Consider the following 17,338-nt stretch of genomic DNA (forward strand, 5'->3'; position numbering starts at 1 on the left):
AAATAAGTATGATATTTAAGAAGCAAGTTTATATTTGAGTCTATGGCAATTACCTTGACAGATCCCATTTCCTCCTCTTGTCACAGACCCATTTGATTTCTTAGAAAAATCCAAGTGTGTTTGCAATGAAGGTTTCAAAATATTATTTAGATCAAGAGGGCAGGCAAGAATTCAGGAGATGTCATCATGAAAGACATTAAGCTACAGAAAAATACCACGTTATTTCTTTGCCTAAACAGAAATCTCATGCATTCAGGGCAATAACAGGATGTTGATTTATTACCAAGTTCCAACTTCATATCTGTCAGTCATATGCTTTTTTTGTCAATCACATATTTGATTGGTTAGTTCTTTCTCCTTGTCTCTTTTCTTCTCTCTCACTCCCTTTCCTTAATTGCTCTCATTCCTTTCACTAACACAGTAAGCCGGTAAAATAAAATGATATTCCATTATACTTCTTTCCTTCTTTCAGTTTCTTTACTATTCTGGATCCCTCTTTGGTATCTTTTCCTGAAATTCAAAGGCTGTTTTCTGAATCAGTCGTCTTCCCTCAGTTTATTGCTCTTACAGTAACACTCCTCTGCCTCCACTGACACCCCATCCCTCGTGCTCCTGCCCTGGGTGTGCCGTATGGCTCAGTAAGGATTACTCCATGGACTTATCTCCTGTCACCTGCAGCCCATTTTCCTGGGAAATTCCATTCTTTAAACCCTATCCCGGAATGTGCAATAGCCACCACATCAGCTATTGGGTCAAAGTACAACCATTACACTGAAGTCAATCTCTTCATTCATCCTGTAGGCTTTGTCAACAGGAGTGGATATTTAAAGGCACTTCATGATCTAAAACATTTCAAAACAAACTCTTGCACTGTCATCCAAAATTTCTAAATTGCACATGGATAGATATCCCACACAATGTAACATGTTTGGCTGTATTTCTTACACAGAGGTCCTCTAAATGACATTACATTTCAAATACAAATAGAATTTCTTTCTATTACAAAAATCATGCATCGGTAGTTTTACCCATCATCCTCTTTTACTATTTTTATGTGATTTGGGTTTTCCTACTTGTAACTCAATACTGTAAGAGCTCATGAAAATCTTTTTAAAAGCGCCTTTTTGTGTTTGTATATTTTGACATTAAGACAGACAAAGAAATTTTGGTGTTGAGTATATTGAATTCTTCTTCAGGGTCTTCCAGCTAGATAAAACTCAGAAAATGGGAAATCTCAGTGAAACAGATGTTATACAACCACTCACAAGCATCCTCTCTAAGAACAACAGATAACAGAATATTTTTCTAATGGAGAGTTTTGTTCAGCTGTTTGTATATGCACAGCACAGGTTTGTTATCAAAGAAACTAAGGCAGTCTCTGTGTCCTACCAGTAACAGAGAAGGATCCATTGTCCCTGTTCCCTTTGTTAGATCTAGAAATAGCCTGGGATACAATTCAAACACTGGTGTTTTGGCTGCAGAATTTTGACAGTGATGGGCTGTTAAATCACCATATTGTTCTTCAATCTCCTAGACCCAAGGTCATGCTAGGAAATAAAAATTCTGATGCTTTGAGATCCTTTACACAGGGCTGAAGGGCTCTGCTTTTGTTATGTTTCTGTCACAAGATTAACCTAGATCCACCATGGGCTGCTCCTGTATCATTGTATCATGTTGCCAATGATCAGCACCCTTCATTGCAGAGCTGGAGTTCCACCTCCTCTCTACAGGCTTCTCTGGGGAAGGCGCACAGAGGAAGAAGGCTGCCCCTGGCTTGCTCAGTTTCTCAGTAAGATGAATGTGATGCTTATGACCAAAAGGACACTTCTAAAAAGGTTAGATTCAGCTTGTTTCAAGAGCTGGCTTTAATATTGCCTAGAGGAATTGTTCTGAGCTCTCACATGCCTCTGGGGCATCATATTGACCATTAGGGAATTGAGGAAGTGGACAAGCACTTGCCTGAATTTATAACCTAGTCAGTCACCATGGATCCTAAGCAACTGAGAAATTTTACAGATTTCATTTGTTTTGGGTTGACGTTTGTTTTAGTCTGCAGTGTTAATTGCTTATCTAATCCTGCCACATGGAATGGCTTTGTGCCCGTAAACCATAAATACACACATAGGTACAAGTGAAAACTCCATGGGGGGAGAAACTGAGGAAGTTTCTCAGAAAACAGACAAGCCCTTGTCTGCACACAGTAGGGGATTGTGGTCTTTAAGATATGTGTGTGTGTGTGGGGGGGGGGGGGTTGCAGGAGGGGGGGGTTGCAGGATACTTTACATACATACACCTTTCTTAATATTATATTATTCTATCTATTTTTCACCATTCCATCCACTCTGATACTCCCTGAAGTCAAAATTAGGTTCCAGGACTGCATGTGGTCATATACAGCTAGACCTTAATCTCAGATAGTATGAGCCTGCCCACACAAGCCAGCATTGAGAGTCAGGGCTTGGACTGTTAAATCCATAAGGCTTTAGACAATCTTTTTGTTTGCCCATAAAGCAATTATAATACCTTAAAAAAAATTATAAAAATAACAGTGACAACCATGTTTGACAATCAGAGAACTGATCTTTGCTACAGCCCAATATTGTTAATTTTGGGATCTGATGTAATTTTCATTGTTATAAATGCAGCCAGGAGTACAAACAATGGGCACAAGTTAATATTAAACTAAATCTAAGTAAATACCAAGGGCAACATACATAAATTAATTAGATTTAAATGCAGGCAGCAACAAGAGAGATGGCACAATGCATAAAAAAATAAAGAATTCCTTAATGTTTATTTTTTCATAAATATTAATAACAAGCATGAATCCCACTGTTTCTACTATTTGCAGACCCAGGCCATGGCTACTTCCATCCTCCCCTTTTCCAAGGCAGAGCGTAATGTATAAGGAACATCGATGTCTGAATGCTTGACTGCTTCTGATGTACATTGCAATGGGAGGAAACAACATGGAAAGAGCAGTTTGTCCCTCTTAGTGATCCGTATTGCATTAATAATGCAGGAACACATGAAATACAGAGCTGTTCATGCAAATCCTCTATTCATCCATTATGTATAAATGTAACAGCTACAGCTTCTCAGAAATTAACAGATTGTTACTAGATTGGCTCCCCGAAGAGTACATATAAATTTGTTTCTCAAAAAACAGTGTTCCAAGATACAGCCTCTTTCCCCAAAATAGCAATCTGTACAACCTCTTAAGAGAGCAGTTTAGTCACACTATCTACTAATTGAGTTATAGTCAAAGTACAGCTGATTAAAAGAAAACTTGTTTTTTCTAATTCAACTGAAAAATAGATAAAAAATTAAAACCAATCTTTGTGCTCAGACTGGGAACTTATTCTTACTTTTGCTCATGATCTGTGTGGATGTCAGTGGATTTCTGCCTGGAAAGAGAGATAAAATATACAGTGATCTGGCCTAAGCTCACTTCTAATCAGTTAGTTGCCTGGTCCTGTAGAAGTTCCCTTGTTCATTCCAACCAATCCCAAAATGAAGTCTTCTCAGAGACTCTTCCTACCAGCTGCCATTCATTGCTTAGGAGGCTCAAATCTCATTTAAAATATCTAACACACAAGTGTTAGTGAAATGTAATTATAAACTACAGAAGCAATAAGTTTCAAAGGAAGCAACAAGTATGATAAAAGATGAGGAGGCACTGAATAATAGTTTCTTCTAATGGTTTTAGAATCCTTAAATATTTAAAAACAAACAAAGAGAGAAACAATAGGTTCAGCATTCATTCTAGCACAAACAGCAGAATTTATTTATGAAATCTTCACACAGTAATAAGGAAACCTTTTACAAGTGCTTCTGTTGTAACCTGTAACAACAGATATACTATGTATCACTAGCCAAATAATCACATAATGGAATGAAATATGACACAAGGATGAGTGTTTTATTTAAAGTTGACATGAGCTGCTCAATAATGCATATGTTAGAGTTCATTTTCCTCCTACAATATGATACCTAAGGGGGGCTCAATATCTATTCATGAGAAGATTTCTCACCTTATTTCCTAGATTTTAAACTGGCTATCCCACAGGCAGTCAGATTTCAGAAGTCAGGGTTTTTCACGGCAAATATTACAGTTTTATTTATGCTTGCAGCAGATAATAGCTTAGCAACAATTTCTTCAAAAGTTGGGCAAAGCCATAATGCACAGGTCCTGAAATCACTCTATTAATTTAAAAATAGATTATTGTCTCCAGAAATAAATATCTTGTGCGTGATCTGAAAGTCTGAAAAACAACCAGGGAAGTCACAAAGCAACTGTGGAAAGTGGGGTGACAAAGGCTGAACTTTGAAAGAAAAGCTCTGAGGCAGATTGCACCTGTGGCAGCTATACCTGTCCTCTCACTCCCCAGCCTGGCCAGCCCCCAGCACCGCTGGTGTTTTCCCACTGGGCCAGCAGCCTTTGACAGGAACCACAGCAACCAAGCAAGATTTGGAGATGCCAAATTTGGAAAAGTTGATTTGGGGTATTCTCCAGGCATTCTTAAGTGGTGATATTCTGCAAAACAAATCATGAAAAGTGAAAATTAGTCTTTTCCCTTTGTCTTCTCTGCTTTCTGTCTTTGAAAGGTTTTCTTTCCTAAATCCTGCTGACATGATCGTTTTCTGCAAAGTTCCACCCAGCTTTTTTTCGTAGCACTTGGTCCAAGTACTTAAGTAATTAGTACTTAAGTAATTGAGTAATTAATGTAAGACTAGGTTTTTATTATTCTCTACACCTACATTATCTTCCCTTTTCCACCTAAAGAAATAGCTACTAACAGAGCAGGAGCAAGTGCACTAGAAAGTGTGTAATGCTCTTGAGTACAAAACAGCTAGAGCATGGTGAAGGATAACAAATGCTCCCCTTCACCGCCATCTTCTGTTAAAGCCATGCATTTTTACTGGGCCCTTAGGACTAATATTGTCCCTAACTTGGGATAAATATGTAATTTTATGCTCATGGAAACAAAAAATTTTGTCCTCAATTTTTCCTATACCACAGTGATGCCAATCAAGTACTTGTCTAACATAAACTACATGTACGTTTATACAAAGATAAAAAATACGTTATATAAATATACCCAGACATGTGGGGGGGGTGTGTATATTTATTTATTTAGCCAGCAACCAAACCTTAAGTCAAAAGTTCGTCATGTTGGATGAAACACTGTTAGCAGGTGGGTGCAGCATAGAGAGCAAAAGAGTAATTCTCAGACTAAGACCATGGGTCCCAATTGCTAGTCCTAAGGGCTGGAAAGGAATATTGAGAGCTACTTTAATAACTTGGGGAGAGCTGATTTTTTATTAAGTGGGCTAGCTTTATTAATCTAATTAAACCCATTAATCCCTTCTTAATATAGCCAAGTAAACAGTGAAATACATCACTGCTCCCATTGTTCTCTAATGTAACACACCAAGAGGAAAACAGGAACAAAGTCAGTTATGTGTTATCAGGTTGACACTCCAATAGCAGTTCATTATATTTCTGTAGAAAGAATATGGGGAAGATGTGATTTTTTCCAAGAGAAAAGCTTCTTACAGCTCAGTTAAGCAGGACTTGACTTCACAGACTTCAGCATCAGAGTTCAGTGCGGAGCCCCCAGTGACTTAGCAGGACTAATGAAGAGTCTCACCCAGTTATGGCTTGATCCTGGATGGTAATGACTCTCTCTGATGTCAGTGGGATCATGCTGTATTAATGTTAATAGCACTGCTTGCAATAGCAGAAATATGAATTAGAGTTAGTGGAAGAGCTGACATGAGAGCTGCTGATCTTCTGCTTTACTGCCCAGCACATTTCCTTCTAGTCTGTGAGGTACTGTATGCAGAATCTCTCCTTCTCTTCCCATTTCCCTTACAGAAAACATGCAGAAAGCATGCATACGTCATGTTTTTGGAAGAGCTCCTGCAGCAAGGTCCAAATTTGTTCCACTTGCCTTCAGCTAGCAAGACTTGGCAATGCGGATATTAATTGTAGGTGGCCTTACAAAAAAATAGTATTGTATTACTATTCAAGTCCTACTGCATTCATTATATGGAAATATATGAAGAGCCCTTGACTTTGTATCTTAAATTTTGGATTTTTAAACACAACTAAACCTTGTGTCAGTGACCTCTTCTTCACTATCCCAACACCTATAATCTGTTTTAGCCCAGTACAGTGGACTATCGTGTACTTTGATATATAGCATCTGTAGAGCCATGTAACAACACGTGTGCTAAACTTGGAAATAACATGATTTGTCCATGCTATAAGCCAATGCAAATGACATGTATTTATATTATTCCAGTCTGACTGCTAGTGTTTAATTTCCAAGTGAAATTCTTTTCCCTTATCTGGATGAGCACCGTACCCTTCAAGTTTATAATTAAAGAGCTATTCCTAACTCGACTTGGGAAGCTGACAGTGATATTTATATTAAATGGAGAATAATATGATTAATTTTGCCTTCAGAAAGAGCTTCTCTGTAGAAGCAACCCCTTGACTGGGCAAGACCCTGTAATGTCTTGCCAGGGGTGGGAAAAATCCCACCAAGTAACTCTATTTTAGTTCCATTGTACTTAAAAAGGGAAAAAGTGTTTGTATTTACTCTGGAAGGGGTTGAATGTCTATGGAATAGAAAGGACAAGGCCCTTTAAAAACATTAAATTTTCTAGAGGTGAGAGTATGCAGTCACTCTCCAAGAAGGAAAGAAGCTCTTAAAAAACATTCAGAAGTTTAAGGTTTCAGGACTGTACAGCCCGGAACAACACCTGTGCTTACAAGTCAAAGTCTAAGCTGCAGCCATGCTACAGAAAAATGCTTAAAAATGATACCATTTTCCCCCTCCCTCTTGAAGCTAGTTCATATACCTGCTTTGTGCACTTTTCAGTAATGAAAAACACCAGTTGAGGATGAAACCATCAAGGCTTACATCTGACTGACAAACTCTCTTAACAATGACAATGATCTTTATCTTCCTGCACTGAAAAGTTGCATTTCTGTGCCATGTAGAACAAAATAATGAATTATCTTCATTTTTAGTTTAAAAAAAAAAAATTAAACCCCACACTGGGAGTCTTTAGAGTCCCATCACAGCCAAAAGGTACAAACAGCAGTTAAATGCAAGCCACTGCTCTTGGCAGCAGGCAGAGCACCCATATGGCAGGAGACACAGCCCCACTGGGAAGCTCCAGGAGCCACTGCTGTTCAAACGCTTTGCACCACCCCATTATGAATTCTGCTCCTAGTAAGTTACAGGACTTCAGACATTTGCGATAACCCTTTTTATATCTTTTCATTTCTCCTCTTCCATCAGCTTCAATGACTACAGAGCCACAGGAGCAGAGTTCTACAAAGAGATAGAGCAGTAATTCTTTTGACTAACATCTTTATTAAATTTCTAGTCTACTTAATCAAGTAATTTGATAACTTGTGAAAGTATGCATTTGTGGAATGCTAGCTAGGAGGATAATAGCACCTAAGATGTGCATAAAACTGACTTCCTTTCTATTCATAAAGCTCTAAGGCCTTGGATGTCTACGGTACAGCAACAATTAAGCCATGTTAAAGGTAATATCATTAATACCTTCTGAACAAAGATCAGGACTATCAAAGAGCCTTGGAAATTCACAGAGCTAAAAGATAATGTTTTATTATTCATTGGGCTGGTAAGGCAAAAATCTACTGAAGAATAGTCGGCATCTGCTGAAAATCTTCAGCAGGTGATTTGCAACACTAAGGCCCAGGAAGGACAAGGAGATGCTGCCTCCTGAGAGCCGTGACTGCTCAATCTGGAGGGAGGAGCAGATCCTTCTCTTCCTTTCCAGAGGTGCAAAAAATGAGTTGCTTGAAAGATATTGCAGGGGAGAAGCTCAGAGCTTCCCATAAGAGGATGCTTTATCCCATACAAGGCAGGTGTTTCAGCTCTGTTCACCATCAGGCTTTTCCCTCCCATCAGTACACAGGAAAAATACTTTCCTCTCATAAACAAACTACATCAATTGTTGGGAAGCTTGTGAGAATGACAGAGCATCAGGAGTGACTGACAAATACAAAACAAATTAAGTGCCAGACTAAATCATTTGGTTCATATGCAGTGGGTGCTGTGTCAAATGCCAACTGTCCTTCAGGCCTAACAAAGGCCCTTTGTTTCCCTATTCCTGTATCTATACACTATAACACTGTATTTCAGTATGGAAAACTGCACATATGTTGTATCAAAATATAAAATGTATTTTTAAAAAATGTATCATTTACTGAGAAAGATACCAACAGCTCTGAATGCAAGATTCCTAAAGATGATGTTTCCTTGAAACATGCTAAAAGGAACAAAGAAGCTTTCTGAATGTTTAAAAAATTGCTCTGGGAACTCACTTGTGGTCACCATTTTTTAGGCATTATTTTTCTCACTTGAGGTTCCTGTTTGCTGTCTATCGATTTTAAATACTGTCATCCTCTGCAAACACAATAATAGAAAGGTAAAATATGTAACCTTCCACCTACCCACAATGGGTAGCACTTTGCTACTTCTGTGGCTAAAGAGATCATCAGTAACTGTTTGGAAAGAACATAAACATGGGGGAAAACATTAACCGGTATATTTCACAGTTTGTTGCCTTCGAAGAATGCCTAACACATCTGTGACAGGCCATCAAGAGGAACTTTAAGGCCTCAGAAAGAGGTATTTGTAGAAAATGTAATACCAGAACTCAATGGCAAGAATATGTAATAATCTCAGTTGCGATGACAAGATACAAGAGGAGAAACTATTTCAGACGATTAGATCTAGATCATTTTGGTGGTACAACCTGTCCTGCGTTCAGAGGAGCTCTATAAATCACAAACTGTATTTATAGCTCATCTCTGTCCAAGTGTTTTCTCAACCAAGAAAGGTATAATACCTGGTCATAAACAAGTTGTGAAGAGTTCACATTACATACCAAGAGGCTCTTTCCCCAGAGAGCAAGACCAAACTGCCGCTAGTGCTGCAGAGGCAGATGGCCCAAGCTAGCCAGAGCTAACACTGCACTGGGCTTGGACCGCTTCCCAACCGCAACATGCACCTGCAGGCAGACAAGGAGGGGAAGAAGCTCACCCTCTACTTCTATCCATAAATCTCTCATTTCTAAAGAGATGAAAGATATGAATTATTTCAAATGTTATAGACCTACATAGCAATGTTAAGAAAAGAAAGTAATTTTAAAAAATCCTTCAAGTTTTTCAGCTTCCTTGTGTCGTACTTTCTGTTAGAAAATGTCATTGCAATATGTCAAGGAACAAAAGCCTTGGTGTGTAAGTGCTCTAAACAGTGACTGTCCCCCAGTTTGTCTATGCAAAGCCATTTCTACTGCATAGGCTGAATTACTAGTTGAACTGACCTAATTCAAGCAACAGCTAGATTGCTGAACAGCAGGCCCAGCTACTACTGAGAGAGAGAAGAGCCTCTTCCTCCCTCCTCTTACCTCCTTCCCTTTCCAGACCTGCCAATTGGTGTCCCATTTAACAGGATGTCACCTCAGTCCCTTCTGTGACTGTTATCTACAGTGTTGAGAACATTAATGCTCCTGGATTTCCTGCTAGACCCATTGGGCTTGGTCTAGCAGCTGGAATAGGAATGTTCTGTTACATTTACAGATCTGCACACAAAACTTACTAGTAGTAGTGCTTAAATATGTACATTTCTTGCCTGTGTGACAGAGACATGTTTATAGGGCATAGGAAAATGAACTGAACTTAACCTACAAGACAACCTTGGAGTCTCTAAGCAACATAAGTAAAATTCCTTCATACCACATCAGGGACACAACAGTGGTGTTCGTAGCTCCTACCATGAGAAAAGGAATAATAAAAGAACAAGGAAGGAGTGCCAGAATACAGCAGCCCTGGAGAGCAGAGCTGTATTTTTTGCCAGTAAGGAGATTAGAGCAGTTGGGACAGCGGCTGCTGCTGAAATGCGATTCACGGCAACCTCAGCAAGAGCGAGCTCCAGTCTGCAGGACTCCCAAAGGCAAGGCTGGAGCAGCTCTGCCATGCCCTTGCAGCACTCCACATGCTCTGAAATAACACGATGCAGAACTGAGCCACAAGGAACAGCTTATTGGGCTATAGATTACCAACTAACTGGACGACTTTCCCCATCAGCTGGCCTTACAGCAGCCTTTGGACAAAGCTCACAACAGCTCAACCAACTCCTTCCAGAAAGCTCACAAAACAGAAAGCATACCGAAACATTAACTCAGTGCAAGCCTAAAAGCATGGCTCAAAGCCCTGCAGACACTGAAAAAGCAAGCATCAAGCAAAGCTCAGACCTGGGATTTAGCAGCAAGTTCACAAGTGGAACAACTCACACCGAAAATAAAGCTTCTGTGTGTTGCCACTGAACTTATCATGCCAACTTGGTTAATTCCTTTCAAAAGCAGCCCAAAGAAATGTGTGTTATTTAAGGGTATGGCAGCAGGAACTTCAGTAGAATACAAAACACTAGTTTGATGTGGCACTTTCTGATAACCAATTTCTTTCACTGCATGGAGTCTCCACATTTAAGCAGAGGCATAGCAAGTATTTTAAATAGAGATTGCAATATGATACTTCATGCAGGAGATCGTTATTTGCAAGTTACAGAATTTAGAAAGGGAGAGGTAAACCAACAGGGGAATTCACCAAATGATTACTCCAAAGTTATTTCCAAGTTTTAGTTGAAACTATTGTATATTTCAGATAGATATTAGTGTGAACATCTACCTTTATGGAAGTACCAGTGATCCTCAGAAGCTAGAGTGCTCACCACAGATACAGCATTGTAAATTCATTTTTCCCTCTGAGGGAATATTAACTACGTTATTCACTCTCCAGGTTAACATCATGGTCATTAAAGTATAGGACATAATGATACACAATGATGAAGTAGTCCTTGAGAAGTTAAATGCAGGAGAAGACTTTCTGGCATGGTGCTGAACTTCCAGATAATTGGAGGGGGGGGGGGGAGATCACATGACAACTTCTGAAATGCTTTGTGATTGCATTGTGCTGATATAGTCAAGCTTACTGCTTTTTTTTTTCTTTTAAAGAAATAATGACATTTTGATACAGAATTGAACCCTTGATAAAAACTCTAATCATGACAAAGGACTTTAAAAATTTACTCAAAGAAGCATCCCAAAAATCAAAAGATATATTGACAGTTGGGAGCTACTGTTAAAAGAGAAAATAACTGGTTGCCGAACAGCTGATGTGTAATTGAATGCTCTATTCTGGTGCATTATCTTATACTTTTAGTTCCAGAAATGCCAGCATCTCAGTAGTTTTACAAAAATAACAATATTCAAGAACAAGAATTCAACAATATGCCTATAAGAGGATTCATTAGAGACTATATCAATCACACATAAAGGCAGCAAATACAAATATAGTTGTCATTCACACACCCATGCACACACAGGGGCTACTGTCATAAACACTGAATCATTTCTCTACTTGTGAAAAGAAAGTTTTACAAAGTTACATTCGGCAAGGCTATTGAAAACAGCTCAGTGTTTATTAAAACAAATAATTGCTTTTGAATTTGTAGTATATTCTAGGAACTGGAAAAAACGGGGCTTCAGCTCTTGATAATACTTGAGCATAAATCATATTTGGATTCAAAAAATAAAGCCACTGGTTTCAGTTGCTTAATATGAAAAAAACACTAAAAGAAAGCCAGTGCCAGCAGTTCAGACGATACATTCTAGAATTCTAATACACTGCTTATGATCTAAAAAGTTTTCAACCGGAAGAAAAGTTTATGTTTATTTTCCAAGCAATTACTTACGAAGGAGAAAAAGCTATTTTTAGAAAGATAACCAAATTTTTTTTTTAAGTAGATACTTCCATGTGTTCTCTACTGACACAGGTTCTTTCTCTCCTCCCCCATGACAGTACTGTATTTAAAGCAGGCTTTCACCTGTTTCAATTCTGAGTGATGACCATCTTGCAGTTCTGGCACATTTCTATCACCACACTAAATGAGTTTCCTTTCTTCCTCTCCAGTTCTTTATTGTTCAGGGATCTGGGGAGAAAAAAGTTGTATGCTCTTGAAATATTTTTTAAAACCCTCAATACTTCTATTACATATTTGATTTTGATTTTCTGATGTGTCCCCCAGGGAAAGGGGGATCAGCCTGTCATGTGTACTGCTTGGATGGGGGAAGAGCCAAAATGCATACTTATTCTGTAAAACAAATAACACATTATAATGAAATAAGTCTGCTTTCACCACTCTGCTCTACCATTATTTCGTTACTGCAGCTTTTGCAGTACCATTCTTGCTGTGAAATGCACATTAATTAACTGTAGCATTATAGGGGCCAGAGCTTTGTCCAGGAAGCACACTTGCTAAAGATCAGCAAAACAGTAAGCAAAGCTGAGGGAAAAGTAATCATTATATAACACGAATGGATTGCATTAAGGCAAGTCAAAACACTCCACAAGATTACTTCTGAAACATTAAACTCAAGTTTGGTTCGTAAGAACACAGGCGCATTTTCAACAACAGCTCAGCATGTTATGTAGAAAATCAATGTTTACAATCTTCTGTGTTGGGTTAATTTTTTTTCCTGGGACTACGAGAGGAGAGGTGATGAATCCTCCATCCCTCTGTGCTCCCTCAGGGGCAGCTAGTGCCTTTCTGCCAGGCTTTAAGGAGCTGCATGGTAGCAAGCTCAGAAGAGGAGCAGCTCACTTAACCTCACAGGCCCATCATAAGAAAGGCATCACACTAGATGATCTTATGGTCTTTTAGCCAGAACTTATACCAATCTAATAAATGGAAACAGCCAAATATCGACATCTCCTTTTCCAGATCATTTACAAGTTTGTACTGTATAATTTGCATGTAATGTTTTTTTGGTTAATAAATTCCATGGTTTCTGAAGATATTAATGTAGTAGGTAATTAAACCTATTAAACCTAAAAACCTTTTGGAGTCCTACAGAAATCTACCAAGACAGAAAAGGAAAAAGCAATTAGTACAGTTTTTCCTGTAAAAGTAATTAGAATCAAAACTTTTCTCCAGTTAAGTGCCTGCCATAAACCATGTGGGAGCTCTGCCTTAAAAAGTATTGCAAGTCACTTTTGATCACATACAAAAGAGACAGCAGAAAAATAAATAGAAGCAGGAAGAAATCTATTCAACTTAAGGTATAGTATGTGTCTTTTGGGAAAAAGAGATATCTAAACTTAGGGCAGCCACTAAGAATTTTTTTGTTGTTGTTTTTAATCAGTAATAGCTGTAACGTATGCTAAGAAACAGCTCTTTTTCTTAGTACCAAAATAAATTAAAGATGCAAAGTACCCTACACTATTTTCTGAACCAGTTTCAGCAGTATAGTCAACCACATGAAAACCCATGCCATTAAAGGAAGGCTGCTGGGAATGTTTTCCATTTTCAGGCTTGTTTGCTTGCCGCTGCTAGGTAGAAAAATCTTTTCAACCTGTAGCCTAGATTGTATTTTAGTCCCTTGGCAGCTTCACAGTAATCAAATGTTTAAGCGTCTTTTAAAAAAAGAAAAGTTACTTTGGAACAGATCAATGTACATTGGTGGAAAATGCACAAAATTTTAATCTAAAATCTATACAAAGCAACTCTGCTCTAACATAACAATGACTGATAACGATTTATTTTTGCTTTAAAATATACATTTACTTCTACATCGCATTCTGTATAGGAATAACTACAAAAGGAAGATGAATAGAATGAATAGGAAAAATATTGTACAAAAATCACAAATGTACTGCTCTCTTAAAAGCAGCAATCTGGTTCACATTTAAGTACAAGCGAACTGGATGAGCACTTCAAGAGCCTGAGTTCTTCAGACTGGTGATCAGAGCCTCATAATTCATGCTGAAGAGAAGAGGCCATTTCCTCCTCCCCAGATCTCTCCCCTTACTATATTATTGTTACAGATTCAACAAAAAAAGCATAAAAAAGAGGTCTGAAAGCAAGAAATACTTTTGCTTTGTCTGATAAACATCAGAAGCTAAAAGTTCGTGCAACTGGAAAAAAGGATCTCTTACTGTGTTTTAGTGTTTTTCTTTGGAAACAGGAACATTTTTCCACTAAAGAAAATGGATTTTCATGAACTTCTTATCAAGATGAAAGAATTTTGCCACTCATCTCTTATGCTTTTACTGCACAAAGACAGTGTCACCAAAAGGTATGAAAACGAGCTGATGGAGTTATCAGTACAAAATTATAAGCAGATATTTCCATTTCAGAGGAGTGGTTTATTTTAAACTTTTCAGCTAAAGTTTTGTGAATTAGTTGAAGCAAAATGTGCAGTTTACGCTCTAATTGCTCAGGGCACTTCACCAGTTTTGCTAAATACATTTATACCAGAAACAGACAACTACAAAAAACCCCTTGGATCAGCAAATTCAATCCCTTTTATCATTTGCATTCACACTTTTCATTAATCTCCTGCAATTTCTTCATGCAGACAAAATTTAAGAGAGATTAGCTCTCTAGAAGTAATGAGAAAAGTTAAATAGTGGATTAGGTTAGGACACATCCATGAAAGCATGTGGAAATATTAAATTACAATGCAAAATAAAAAATTCTAGACTGAAATTATCATCTTAGTAATGGAGATGTGCTATCATTTAAGTGATGAAAATCAGTTTTATGGATCAAACTCTAAAAAGAACAAAATGAACTGGCGGCAAAAGTACTAATGTAAAAGTACCCTTTTTGACCACTTGTAAATAAGAGAGAATTTTGAATATCAAAGTCCTTATAATATAGATGCTGTCCTGTAAAATGTTACAAGAATACCACATTGATATACGCCATCTTTCTTTAAAAGAAAAAAATAAACAAACATGTCTTAAAGCAGGTATTGTAGTGGGTTTCTCCTCAATTCATTTACACTTACCTTTATGGTCAAAACAAGCCATTCACTATAGAAAACTATGCATTTCTATGAGAAGAACTGATCAAATAATAACACATCAACACAAAGAAGAACAAAAATGTGCATCCTGGTTTTGAATAAAAATATCAGTTTGAAAGAACTCCAAGGTCACAGATTTCATTACGAAGTTTAGAACTGTAGGAATTCATGACAGCATTTCTGACTTACGAGCATCACGACTTTTAACACTAATTTATTTTAAAAATAACACTTAAATGTAATGTCTTATTCATTGTTTTCCAGGAACTACTTGAAGTCACTACTATAGCTATATATTTCAAGTGAATACTACTGTTACTGTTCAGGAAACAGAAACTGCACTAAGTGTAATTCAGAGAGAATGAAAATATAACACGTCAAACATAAAACATCAACAAAAGCCCTTAAATATTTCTGGCAGTGAGTTCAAGTAACTTTCAGACTCTGGCATATTTGACCAGGTTATTCTGCTAATATCTAGAAGTGATACAACCATTAAGAGAAAGTCAGGACCAAGTAATGACAAGTACACTACCCAAGAAAACCAAACTGATTGTAAAGTTAGTCTGGAAGTCTGACTGTGGGAAAGGATGAGGAGGTAACTTGTTTACAAGTCTGACCAAATTACAAATACCCTTTTATATCTTGTCTCAATTCAGATGGTTCCACAGATCAAAATCAGGTTGTAGATGGCCTGTAGATGAATAAAGATTGATCAGCAAATAAAGCAGCTGTCTGTTTAGCTGTATGTGGCTACATCTATACTGTGGGCCCATAAGATACTCAACACCTCTGAACACATGCCCAGCTACCTGCTGGATTAAAACTTGCATAGCCAAGCCATGTGGCTGGGAGGTGAGCGCAGGAGGGTGCGGTGGCACACTTCTGAAGATCCTCTTACCAGGACAGCTGGATAATCAGGAACAGGGGATCCACCAGCGCTGGAGAACACCAGCCATTCAGTATGGACAAGTCTGTGTATCTTATTACTTGAGCACCATAAGAACAAATCACTGATCTGTACTAGTACCCATTATGAAATCTTAATATCTGCAGTTCATTTCTACAGACATAAGTTATTTAAAGATCTGCTTTGAGTCCCAAAGTAAAGGAATGCCTCTGGTTTAATGGCCTGTGAGAGTTAAAGAAATAGTTGTGAAACGCTGACGACATAGGTGGTAAGTTTGGCACACAGTCCTGCCATGTCAAGCATTATTGAAAAACAGTCACAGAAATTTAGACCCAAGCTAGTGGGGAAGGATTAATTAACTCTTTGGCAGAACACTCCGTTTTACCTAAGAAAATTATTACTGAGGTTTAATGTTTTCAAGAAACTGAGAAAAAGCAGGAAAAAGGGAAGTAGATTAGTTTCTAAAGCTTCCCAGAGAGGCGTGAGCACACCTCAGACCAGGTTTCTATGGTAGCTGGACCCACATATGCAAATTATCTGGCATGAAGCTTTATAGCATATGCTGCCATTATGTGTCTTTACCGGTAATTTTAACACAGACCTGGACAAGCATCTGGTCTCTTTGACAACTGAAGTGTCAATTTGAACAACATACTGGCAACTCACCACCAAATTACTTTATAAAAGGAAAAACAAGCATCTTTTAAAGCTCTTTGGAAGAGTTAAAATACTTATGCTGGTGTGCAAGGTATTGCTGAGAACGCATAGAAATATCTTTCAAGTTGCAATGCAGTATTTTTTTCCGTGGCACAAGCTCATTAATGAGTTATAAAGATCAATGTCATGTTGCATAAGCAAAACCACAGGTTCTCACAGAAAAAAAAAGACATTGGTGAGGAGAGGCAAAGGCAAAGTGTTCACTAGCAAATTCAAAAAGCAAGTTTACCTAAATGTTGCACTGCTGTTTTTGATGTTGCATCTTTAAGTCAAATTCAGGTCACCTCCTTTTAACAGATACTGCCTCGTCTCTGGCACATGCCAGATCAGAAATACTCCAACAATGACAACTGTAGGTACAGTTTCTTTTTTTCTTTATGGTTTTGATTAATGCAAGAAACTAGAAAAGTGGTAAAACAGAATACACACAAAACTAACAAAAACACTGAAGAGGGCATAGGGAGGGCGGAGAGAAACAAGTAATTACCTCATTTGCACAATTTTAGAACCTTCATTTCAGTTATTTTGTCCAGTTGTTAATGCTGACCAAATGAAAGCATGAACACACTGAAGACAGGAATTCTGGTTAGAAGAGACTTCTGGATGAAATCTATGTAGTCCAAGCTCCCACAGAAGCAAGACTATCCCCCAAACTAGGTCAGGCCAACTATGGTTGACAAGAACAAGAAACAACAAGTAATAATGTTTCTGTGGCCTTCTTCCAAGTCAGATCTGCACATTTTGATCACTGGTCATGCACTTCCACCATGATTATTTTCCAAA

This window comes from Apteryx mantelli, chromosome Z (assembly GCF_036417845.1).
Source record: "Apteryx mantelli isolate bAptMan1 chromosome Z, bAptMan1.hap1, whole genome shotgun sequence".
NCBI lineage: Eukaryota > Metazoa > Chordata > Aves > Apterygiformes > Apterygidae > Apteryx > Apteryx mantelli.